Here is a 12,973-nt window from a genome sequence, read left to right as displayed (position 1 = left end):
TGTTCAAACTATTTTCGAACTATGATGTATATTCATGCATTCATTGTTTTCTTGAAAATTCACTCTGCTTCTTTTTGTTTACAAGGGACATTGTGCAAATTTTCTGTAGAAAAAAATTATGACACTGATGGATTACCATAGAGTTACGATTGATTGGATCAATCGTAACTCTTTGTAAGACGGGGCCCAGGTCATGCTGGCTGGAGAGTGGAAATGTGTATTGAGGTGGGAATGCATACGACATGGCACTCTGGTTACTATTACAGTGTCAGAAGCACTTCCACGGCTCTTCCACACTAATCAAAAGGTAAAGTACCTATCCTCAGCGCGAAGAATATTATCATTATTATTTTTATTATTATTCATTTGGCCATAAAAAAACATACAAAAATTGTACAATGTAAATACAAAAATACAATTTAAAATTGAATAACTGAATATAGTCATGTGGAGCGTTGTGGCCCAGTGGATTAGTCTTCGGACTTTGAAATAGAGGGTCGTGGGTTCGAATCCCAGCCATGGCGATATTTTCTCGGCAAGAAATTTATCCACATTGTGCTGCACTCGACCCAGGTGAGGTGAATGGGTACCCGGTAGGATTTATTCCTTGAATGCTTTAGCGCCTATATGGCCGCTCAGCTACAGCCGGGGTAATAATAATATACCAAGTAAGAACAGCGCCTTGAGCACATAATCAATGTGGATTTGGCGCTTTAGAAATACTCTATATTATTATTGTTATTATTATAGATAAGTAGAAATGAAAGAAACGAAGAAGAGAGTAAGAAAATGGTTTATCCATGGACCAGGGCTCGCAAAAGTAAAATTCAGTACTATTGCCCAGAGGCATGCGAGCCCTCATAGAAAAACCATTGAGAGAGTATTTCACATTCCGGTATAGTTACATGTTATTAAAATTCAAATAAAAACACATTTATCCCCCTTGCTTGAGTCATTTCGAGTTATAACATATTTTCGGTTCTGCAAACACAAAGAATATTTTACATTTAACGCCATCACTATCATCACGCCATAGATTTTGTTGCTGGGCCGGGCGACGCTGCATGGGGTACTGGTATGACCCCCCCTCCCCCTCCCCCTCCCCCATATGAATTTCAAGAAGTAAAAAAAACGATGAGGAAAAAAAAAGGAAGAGGAAGAAAAAGAACAAGAAAAAGGGTTAAAGGAAGAAATATCAAACATATCGGTCTGGGACATGCACTCAAAAGCATCCCTGTAATAATTCAAGTGAGAAAAAAGTGACGCCACCAGACGCAGTTTACATGGTTTAGTTAGATTCATATGGCTGCACCCATCAAAATATCCCGTAGCCGTCCTGTATGGTATGCCCTTCTCTCTTTGAAAAAGTTGTTGTTGTTGTTGTTCTTGTTATTTTGAAAAGGCAAACTAGTCAGTTTTGACTATTATTGCCTTGTTAATTTGCTTCTTTTTTTTTGGAAAAGGGGATTGGTGTGAAAAAGAAAACCACGGTAGGATACATACTGTTTTATACAACTCCCAAGAACGTCCTGTAATCTGATTGGTCCAAATCGGATCACATGATATTCAGCGATTTGCACTATGGCATCCAAAATGCACTATCCAGCACTATAACGTCATACCAAATGTACTTTCCTGCACTCTGACGTCATACCAAATACACTATCCTGCTCTCTGACGTCCTGCACTCTGACGTCAGAGTGCAGGATATATAGTGCGAGGTCTGGAATTATCTAGAATTTAGATCAAATATAGCATTCGGGGCAACTCAATAACATGGGGACGGGTGTATAAAACGAGCAATGCTCGCATTCTTGAACATATGCTCGACTCGCCAAATGGATATACCGTTGGCTCCATTTTGGCTCTTCTCGCACATCGCTCTTTTTTTTTGGCCTTGCATGCACGCGCTTACGTGCATTATTTGTATAAATATCTCTTCACAGACCATTTATTCTATTGAATACAAAATCAGTAACTGAAGGGGATGTCCCTTATTATTCCACTGAGGGCCACTGACGCAGCTAGATTCCAAGTTTTAACAATGGTTCTGCTTCTACGCTCCACACGCGATTGACGGTCGAATGACCAACTATTCAACTTGCCCATTCAACATGTTCAATGAAATCTTATTCCAGAGTTGTTTATGAAGCACACTCCCAGCAGGAGATGACGATTGTCTGGCATTCGATAAGTTTTACGTAAACTTCTACTTGGGAGATTAAAGGGTTTTTTTTTTCTTACCAGTAAGTCCCCCCCCCCCCCCGTAGGCCTATCTAGATTTTCCCCTAAAAAAATACTATTTATATTACTGCAAATCAATGGATCTACTCATGTAAATATACGAATGTGTGTATTGCGTCTGTGCATGTGAGGGTGTGTGTGGGGGGGCGTGGGCGAATGTGTGTATATGTATAGCGCTTTTTTTCGATTATGGTAATGAGCATTATTTGCGAAATACTGACCCGGTCTGAATTCTTAAACGGAGTATTCGAATGTACTCTGGACCCGTTGCGGATATTTTGACGTTTATCATTAATCATGTTCATTCGAAATGTGGTTTATGAAATCATAATATCGCATACAACAGGTACAAGCGGCGATTTCGAGTGATTTTTTGGCCCGTCTTAACGAGACGGTATGGATTGTGTGTCAGCAATGCACCATTGTACATAGAGAAGGTGAAATGCAGAACTAATATTGAAAGTTTACTCCTCCCCTGAAAAACAAAGAAACAGAGTCGCACTCGTGTTTGCTCATAATCGTAATGAATGCTCCAAACTTTGTTCATAATTTCACCTCCTCAAAACTCAGTCTGTGTATCATGGGAAAGAAACAATATGGACAATTACGAGAAGAGTCATGTGCCCCTCGTGCCCCCTCCCCCGGTTTGAATTGTTTAAGATGCCCTTCCTCCTCTATTCCCAAATATACATATAATATGTATGTTTATGTATTATGTATGTATATATATATATACACTATTCGGCGATCCGATTTTTCTTTATTTCAACAATTCACATTTTGCATATGAAATTCTTATTAAACTAAATTCGACTGGGGGGTTATCTTATGCTACTACACTTTAATCCAAAATTGGATTGGAAACGGAGTATATAAAGTGCACTGGGCTTCAATTATTGTAATAAAATCATAATCAATTCAAAGAAAATTATGATAATGATATGGTTAACACTCAACCATATCGATTGGCATATATTTCTTAGTGGTGACGTCACACAATCTATCCGGGGACCCGTTGCATAAAACTTTTGCCACTCTGGCAAACAAAATTATGCCATTGAAAATTACACATTTAAAAACTCTGGCACAAAATTTGCCAGACTTTTTTATGGCAAAAGTCTTAATATGCAACGGGTCCCTGGTTGAATCACCTCCTCCTGATCGTAATTAAATGAAATTGTGGCCCCATAGGAGGATGGTGAAAAGTATAGCATTCCCGTTGAACCCACCCCCCCCCCCCCAATATGCCCCTTATTAACACTCGAAACATCCTGGAACCTGCACTGTGTCTAAGGGCCTTTTTACACGTGAATCTTGATCATTGTAAAGATGATTGCAGGGGTTGGTGATTCTAATCATGTTCTAGTTTGGTTTCACACGTGCTAAAAATTCGTCATTAGCCTTATTTATTATTTCGTCTCATAACCAGTTGGTCTAATATCCGGTTCATTTTTTTTTTCATTTTGCACAATTTAACACTTAGTCCAATTAGACCAAATGGTATATGGACTAAATGGATATTGGACCAACTGGTTATTAGACGGAATGGCATTAGACTAAATGAAAGTAGGCCATGTAGATATTGGACGAACTGATGATAGACCAAATGAGAGTAGACAAGTTGGCAATTGGACGAATTGGCATTAGACGAATTGGAAATAAACCATATTGCACTCCACCCCAAGATGCAGTCCTCTCTAAGTGAGGTCCGTATTATTTTGTTACTGATTCTTTTTTTTTTCTCGCTCTCTCATTTCCCTTCTTCTTCGTATGTGTTATTAAGCGGGGAGGGGGTTCAGGTGTGTGAAGATGGCTGAGTGTGTGATTTTTATTAAAGGAGAATGAAACTCTTGGAGCAAGTTAGCTTTTGTGAAAGCAGAAAAATCAAAGAATAAGATCAAAAAAAGTTTGAGTAAAATAGGACTAGCAATAGAAGAGTTATGAGCATTTGAATGCCGAGATCACTAATGCTATGGAGATCCTCCTATTGGCAATGCGACCAAGATCTATGATGTCACAGATGAACAACTCTCCCCTTTTGGACACTGAAAATATACCCCAAAACATATCTTTTTGCTCATTCTAATCATATGTCAAACGATTCATCAATGATATAATGTTGTGAAACCTCTGTACTTGTCCTCTCATAAAGAGAACACCTCAACTTGTGATAGACTCTATAAAAGTGAGAATATAAGTGAAATAATTAAGTACTAAAGTAATAAAGGAGTTGTACGTGTGTGACATCACAGATCTTGGTCGCATTGCCAATGGGAGGATCTACATGGCATTAGTGATCTCAATATTCAAATGCTCATAACTTTCTTATTATTCATTCAATCTTCCTCAAACTTTCAACAATATGTTTCTTTGATTTTTCTCTTTGATATGGATTCAGCTGGTTTCAAGGGTTTCATTCTCCTTTAATATTCTATTTTTTGCGGTTTTTTAGAACAAATTCCTCAAATTATTTCAATTTACAAAATATTTATAGTACATGAGACTTGTATAGCGCAGTTTCCATCTTGATCTGTTGATTATGTTCAAGGCGCTTCAGAGCAGAACAACAACAAAAACAACGATATTGTTAATGAAAAAAAATCATGTTCACCTTCGGACTTATCGAGACTATATATTATAAGTGTGTTTGCGTTATATAATTTTATTCATAGATATTTTCTGTATTACTATTCCCATTGTGATCATGGTGATTAAAAGTTGTTAAAGAAATGTGTATAGATTGATTCTAAGTTTACTTTGGGATTAATCAAAAATGAAATCCGAACAAATTATTTTAATGAGTTCATGTTACACGTAAGTTCACATATTATCTTTTTTATAAATGAGGACGAAATGAAATATGATTTTAAAACAAAAAAAATCAAGAAATAGCTTTTTGGTCTTGGTCCCTTCTTACATAGAATCGCGATTAATCCGATCAACCACAACTATATGGAAAGCCAGCAATGTCAACATCTAAAATGCATGTTTGTTCAAAATGTTTTCTAGATTTGCTGTATATTGATACATTCAGTGTGCTTCAATTTGTTTTAGAGTCGTTGAATTGTTCCTGTAAAGAAAATACCAGACAGTTGAGGTTGATCGGATCAATCGTAACTCTTTTTTGTAAGACGGAGCCCTGAAGTTGTATGCGGTTTCGGAATATCTGATACATTGCTTATACCTTGGTCACATTTGTTCTACAGCGGCCGTACGGCGAGTCGAAAACAGCCGTTTTAGCATTTTGTTTGTACCAGATACATATAGGTGGTTTTAGTAAAAATGAATAAAACGGCTGTTTTCGACTCGCCGTACGGCCGCCGTAGAGCAAATGTGACCGTGGTAAAACTGTGAACGATAAATGATACAGATATTACGTAATAGCTTGGGTACATCTTCATAGAGCTATACTGGTCTGTTCCATTTGGAATAATCATTCGTCCGTTTCATCTTTGGAAAGAAGATTAGAGGAGCTCCGCGGACTCTTTTTGTGCCTGTAGACCCGAGATACTTTTTATGATGTACACTCTAAAAATCGAGGATTCAAAATAAATCCAAATCAGGAGGCCGTTTCATAAAGCTGTTCGTATTAAGTTAAGAGCGACTTTATGAACGACTGGTGAACCTTTCTTACCTGCTAAGTAATCACCAATGAACATAACATTTACCACAAGAAAGGATCACCAGTCGTTCTTAAAGTCGTTCTTAACTTACGAACAGCTTTATGAAACGGCCCCCGGCTGTGAATGGTGACCAGCCGAATATTAGATTTAGTTTTAAACCTTGTCGAGTTAAATATAAATCCAAAAGATTTGAATTTAAATCTTTTGAGATTTGAAAGTTAATCCTATAGATTTAAAATAAATCCAACATTCGGCTGGTCACTATTCACAGCCGATCTAGATTTTTTAAAATCCTTGATTTTTTTAGTGTAGTTCCTCTTTTGATTTTCATACATACAAGTAATATTTGTGCATGGCCGTACACAGCATTTCTGTCCCCTCAGAATCGGGACACGAAAACAAATGAAAAAATCATCGATCATAAAGGGTCGCTTTTGCATTTTCTAAAGTGAAATTTGTGCACACTTTTGGTGAATTTTGGCGTTTCAGTGATAAATGTGAGTTTTCACAAATTTGAGGGCAACTGGATGCCCCCTGTCGCCAGCTGCATACTGTTATGCATGGGCGTGGACGTGTGTGATGTCAAGTGGAGTGACCATTTTCTTTTTCAATCTATCTTTGAATCACTGATCTGTATGCACTAGCGTATCCAGCATCAACTATGACAAAGAAAAAAGTATGGGCCCATGTACAAGCCTAATAGAGTCACTATTGTCCCCAGACAATTGGACCCACGATGCTTGATACGCGTCTGGTACTATGCTTTTTTTCTTCAAAATTTAAGATGATAAATATTTAATTACAGTGTTTGAAAAGCAATTGCGATATCATGGCAATCCGCCCCTATACCTCTATCATTGTCTATCGTTCATTTTGATGGCAACCGATCAGTCGCTGATAAAATCGTCCAAGTATAAGGGTTCTTTTACACCGTATTCAAACTTTGGAGGTGCTTTTACCACAATGCAAGATAGATTATTCATAGCATACTTCGAACGAAATTCACAAAGCAAGCTAGGGCAACAAAAAATATGATTTTTTTTGTGCGGTTGCACGAGAAGAATAACACGAGGTCAAATATGCATAGAAGGAATGCACTTTAGGTGTGTATTTCATATTGTGCAAATTCAAGTTTCAAGTTCAAGTTTATTTATTCAAAACCAAAAAACATCACATCATAATCAAAATGGATATACATACAATGTAAATGAGTACATAAACATACATCAATTAGATTATAGCATAGACGAATTGGTTTTTGGACCCCTTTAAAAGCAAAGCTTGTGAGTAGGGCCCTGAAATACTTATGATTATTAACATACAACATAGGATATATACTAATCTACAAGATACAAAAGGAGAGACAAAAAATATATATGTAAGGTTAAGATGCTAAAAATTGAATGGAAACTGTTACAGACACACATATATACACACACACACACACCCACACACAACCACATTCACCCACAAATGCACATACTAAACATAAATTCTGAGTAGGTCATCAACTTAAATGCAAATACATCAACTTAAAATACATATTGAAGGAAAATAATCATAATCTGTCAAGAAAGTAAGTTTTGGATAATCTTTTGATCATGAAAAGAGTTTTACTATTTTTTATATCAACAGGTAAATTGTTCCACTCTTTAATACATGATATATGAAAGGAGGTCAGAGTGACATTTGTTCTCGCAAATGGCTGACGAATAAGATCCTTTTGACGTGTATTATAACTATGTATTTGTGAATTCTGAAGAAATAATTTTTTAAAGTACATTCTTGGGGCATCGATTGTAGTTTGAACATGAACAATGCACAATTGAACGACACAAGTTCACTAAGTGGTAGCATTTTCAGACGAAGAAATAACGGAGTACTTGGATGTCTATAATTAGAATTTGTTATAAGTCGTATCGCCCTTTTCTGCAATACTCTCAATTTATCAAGATAAGACTTAAAAGTGTTTCCCCAGGCAACATTACAATATGTCAGATAAGGTAGAACAATACTATTGTATATTGTTATCAGTATCATTTCAGGTAAGATTGATTTTAACCTATAAATAACACCTACACTGCGAGACACCTTTGTGCAGACAGCATCTAGATGATTTTTCCAGGATAGGTGCTCATCGATATATAACCCAAGAAACAAAATATTTGCACTTGGTTCAACATTATGACCCCCTATATGAAGACAAGTTGTACGCCCTGGAAGCTTTTTACCCTTAGAGCGGAAAATTATGCACTTGGTTTCTTGAATGTTCAACAATAACTTATTGCAACAAAACCATGAATACAGCTTCTTAATTTCTTGATTTGCAACCAGTAACAAATTTTCTACTGACTTATCAGAGAGCATCAGACTGGTATCATCAGCAAACAGGGAGTATGAGAATAATGTTGATGAATGTATTATATCGTTTATATAGATCAGAAACAACAGGGGACCAAGAACAGAACCCTGAGGTACACCATAGTTAATCGTAGCATGTTTGGATCTAGATCTATCTATCATAACAAATTGTGTCCTATCACACAAATAGCTTCGGAACCATAACAATGCTACACCACGAATTCCATAGTGTTCAAATTGCAACCGGGACTTTTTGTGTGATACTCCCCTTTGGGGAAAGAGACTCGAAAGAGGATGACTTATAGTTATAAGTATATATAGTGCATGTGGAGCGTTGTGGCCCAGTGGATTAGTCTCCGGACTTTGAAACAGAGGGTCGTGGGTTCGAATCCCAGCCATATGGCGTAATTTCCTTCGGCAAGAAATTTATCCACATTGTGCTGCACTCAACCCAGGTGAGGTGAATGGGTACCTGGCAGGAATTTATTCCTTGAAATGCGTGTGCGCTGTAATCTTAGTAATTACGGCTGCCAAGCTACAGCTGGGGTAATAATATCCAAGTCCTTTGGAAGCGCATAGAGACATTATTCATAATTGTGATATGCGCTATACAAGAACTGTGGAATAGTATTATTATTATTATTATAGACTGCTATGTTTAACGTATTGTATTAATTTAAACCCCAAACAAGGAAATGCGAATTTGAAAAATTATAAGGAAAATGCTTCCTACCTATAAAAATGAACCCACGTGAAAAGAAAATGAAATTTTAAAAACAGAAATTGTAATTTTCACTTATGATTTTTATCAACAGGCCTTAATTGCGCTTATTGGAAATATTAAAGTTGGTTTAAAAATGGAAATCCAACGTATCATGATACGAATATTTCACATTGTGCTCATGCAAAAAATGGCTACTCAATAAACAAACGGAACGAAATATGAAACATATAACAGTTTCTTATGCAAAATTTAAGTATTTTATATCTTATTTATATATTTTAAGAAAATGCAAGCTAGCTAGCGTATAACGATATGGACTCGCTCATTCGTGGCACGTAATTGTTTCAATATGCATTTTTTTTTATTAAGGAACATTTCAAAATATCATAACTTTCTTACTTTTCATCCGAATTGATAAAATATGCAGTATAAATATTCGGTATGTTTCTATTCATTTATTAACTTTTTTGGACTAGCATTTATTTAATTTTTTTTCCGGCAAAAGGAATACAAGAAAATTGAAAGACCCATCTACCGGTGGCCAGGGATGGCCATAATTAAAGGACGCAAGTTCCTATTCAAGGTTCTTCCATCACCGGCCGATAAAATACAAACATGATTATAAACATGACAATTAATTCTTAAAAAAGACAGATCTAAATGCAATGGAAGCAAGGAGGAGCATGTAAGAACATGTCACAAATTATATTCAAGTAAGAGGTATTTCCAAATCTACAAGGTATAATTAGAATTACAGTTAGATAGAGTTGAGTGGGAAAGGGGGGATATCTATAAATTATATCAGAAAGGTGAGTGTGTCATGTATAGTAAAGAATATGAAATGTAAAACTAATAACTGTTTCATAACAGTCATATACTGCAATTATTATCATTATTTCTAAAAGTGAACCATCAATTTTTTTTTTGAATATTGTATTAAACTTCGGAAAATCAGGTTTCAATTTCTCAATGGGAGGGAGACTACAGATGTGATTCCGGATAGCTTTGAAGATAAACAGGGTTATGGATTATTTAAAACGAGAGCGAAAGTACGAGGGCCATGGGGGTGATAACATTTAAGTATATATTATTACGTGCTCATATCAAGGAGGTAGATGCTCATATTCCCTTACAATATACATATAGGCCTATCAACTACACCCAAAATTATTGGGCCTTCTCTGAAAAGACAATCGAGTGAATGATTCACTCTTCGGAGGGAATGAATAAATTTCACGCGATTAAGAGTGACTTTAACGAGTTGTTGAGTAAATTTCATCGCATTCAAAATAACGTTGGTGACAAAAATGTTTATGTGTTCACTCTAAATTCATTCCGAATTGAGTGATCCTTGAATTTAGATCACGACCAAGCGGATCGAGTGTAAAGCTATAGTAAAAAAAAATTGAAAGTGTATTTACTCATTAGAATAATAAGCAACGGCAACATATACTTGAATACAAGCATGTTTAGTTTATCACAAGTAATGAAACACTACAAAGTAGCATATTGATTCGCCATATATCATGATCACCCCTTTATATGACCCCAAATAAAAAAAAATGCATCTGGTATAACATAGCCCAACCCATGGTAAGAAACAAGCCAAAATAATTATAGCTGACATCATTCAAGTTTGATACAATAATTGTTTCCATTCTGTCATGTAAGTTTTTATAGTTCATATTATCCAAACGGATATAAAATTAAAGTCACTTACCAGATATGAATTCAGCAATATATCCTCCTTTTATCAACAATTTGAGTGTGGATATAGCAAACGAGCTGATATACTCCAATCTCTGTATTATGCCTATGTGATACGTACAAGCTGTTTGGGTAATATAGGTTTGCTACACACTCGTTCTGGAGATGCTTTCGCTAAAAAGGTGACGCCTATTTTCTATTCGTATCCGCTGGTGCGTCGAGGGCTGTCTTGATTAGTTTTCAGGCGCATACGCTATTTTAATATATGAATTCAATTTTTTGCCGTCATTGTTTTGTCACGGACAACAATAATATATATATATTTTTTAATCTGGCGTACAGATGGGGGGACTTGGGCATGGACCCAAAAAAAAATTATGACTGAAAAAAAAGGAAAGGAAAGAAAAGGAAATTTAATGAATTAATTATGCTTTCGCATTTACATCTTTACGGCTATAATTATATAGGGGTTGTTTCTTCTTCTTCTTCTTCTTCTCCTCCTTCTCCTTTTTCTTCTTCCTCCTCTTCTCCTTCTCCTTCTTCCTCTCCACCTGCAGGTTCTTCTTCTTCTTCTCCTTCTTCCTCTTCTAGCTTCTCCACCCGAGGGGGGGGGGGGGGTCTCCAGAACGACTCTCTCATTGTATAAAACTGTGCAATCACTCACTCTCATGATTGAGTGACGGTAAATACATAGGACCTACACATCATTCACTCACCCGAGTGGCATGAACGGCGCCCTTCAGAGAACTGCAACCATCACTACTGCCAATCCTCGTCATGTTTATTTTTAGCCAGTCCAGCTTCAATCATGCAGGGTACCTATTTAGATGTATATATTCCACATCTATCTATATTTAGCCACTCTCCACCCAAGTATAGTATTCAAGGGCCACCCGAAATTAATTCCTTGAATTCTCGAGCTATGCCACCCCCCCCCCCTCCACTGATTTTTCCAAGAGTGAAAACAGAGAGAGGTAAAAATCAAAATAAGAAAAATACAGAGAATAGATTTAAAAAAACAAGAAGATTATGCAAATGAGAGGTATGACGTCGGTAACTCGTTCAAACAGTGGAACTAGGAAAGATATGACGTCATAATTATGTAGGATCGTCTTCCCCCTATCAAAATATATCTGGGCGCAGCCATTCATGACGATTTTTGGAGATACTTCAAGAGTACACAATGGGGGGGGGGTCTCTCATTGTCGGCCTTTGTAATACTTATCAAGCCCGTAGCGAGAGGGGTGTTCGGTGTTTATATTTCACTGCTGTTTTTAAATGTCACTGAAAGAATCAATAAAAAACACTTGATTAAAACCCCAAAAAAATCAAAAGCAAGAAAAACATAGGAGAGGAAAAAAGACAAGGGCTCGAACCCCCTTATTGCAAAAAAACCAAGCCTGGCTACGGGCCTACATATACTGTTTTGTGAAACTTTCAACGTGACGAATATTTTTTAAATGCCACAATTTTGTCTTTAGTTTATCCGATTTTCATGACTGTCTTTTCAGCGTTATGCTTTCTTAATTCATTCATAGTGCAAGCACTCTTAAATATATTTGGCTTAACTTCTATTCAACATTTCGTTATGAAACGCGGCGTAATCTGAAATTTGATCTTGTTTATAATTATGTATTTTATATACATTATGATTGTATTTTGTTTGTTAGCCAATACAGGGTCCCCAAGTAAAACAGTGTCTTACTATTGATGGGATTATCCTAATTAAAGAATACAAAGTAAAGTAAAGTAAAGAAAGAAAGAAAGAAAGAAAGAAAGACGGACGGACGGACGAAAGAAAGAAAGAAAGAAAGAGAGAAAAGAGAGAGAGAGAAAGAAAGAAAGAAAGAAAGAAAGAGAGAGAGAAAGAAAGAAAGAAAGAAAGAGAGAAATAAAGAGAGAGAAAGAAAGAGGGAGAGAAATAAAGAGAGAGAAAGAAAGAGGGAGAGAGAGAAAGAAAGAAAGAAAGAAAAAGGCGTAAATCCCAGAAAACGGAAACTTGTGACGTGATAGGCCTGTAACAGTTAGAGTAAACAAAACATAAAACAATAAAATGCATCAAAATAGGGGCCAAGGGATGAAACTGAAGAGAATGAACAGAGCTAGAGAGGCGAGCAAGAGAAAGAGCGGGCAGGAAGTGCATTCAGCATACGATTATGAAGCTCGAGAGGCGAGCAAGCGAAATAGTGGACAAGTTTCAAGTTTTCAAGTTTCAAAATTTATTGATAAAATTGGATGTTGATATTAGACAAATTACTCAACATGATATTAGATTATTAACCCCCCCCCCCCCTGTCACGCTCTCCACATGGCC

This window comes from Lytechinus pictus, chromosome 13 (assembly GCF_037042905.1).
Source record: "Lytechinus pictus isolate F3 Inbred chromosome 13, Lp3.0, whole genome shotgun sequence".
NCBI lineage: Eukaryota > Metazoa > Echinodermata > Echinoidea > Temnopleuroida > Toxopneustidae > Lytechinus > Lytechinus pictus.
Note: the sequence above shows the minus strand (reverse complement) of the source record.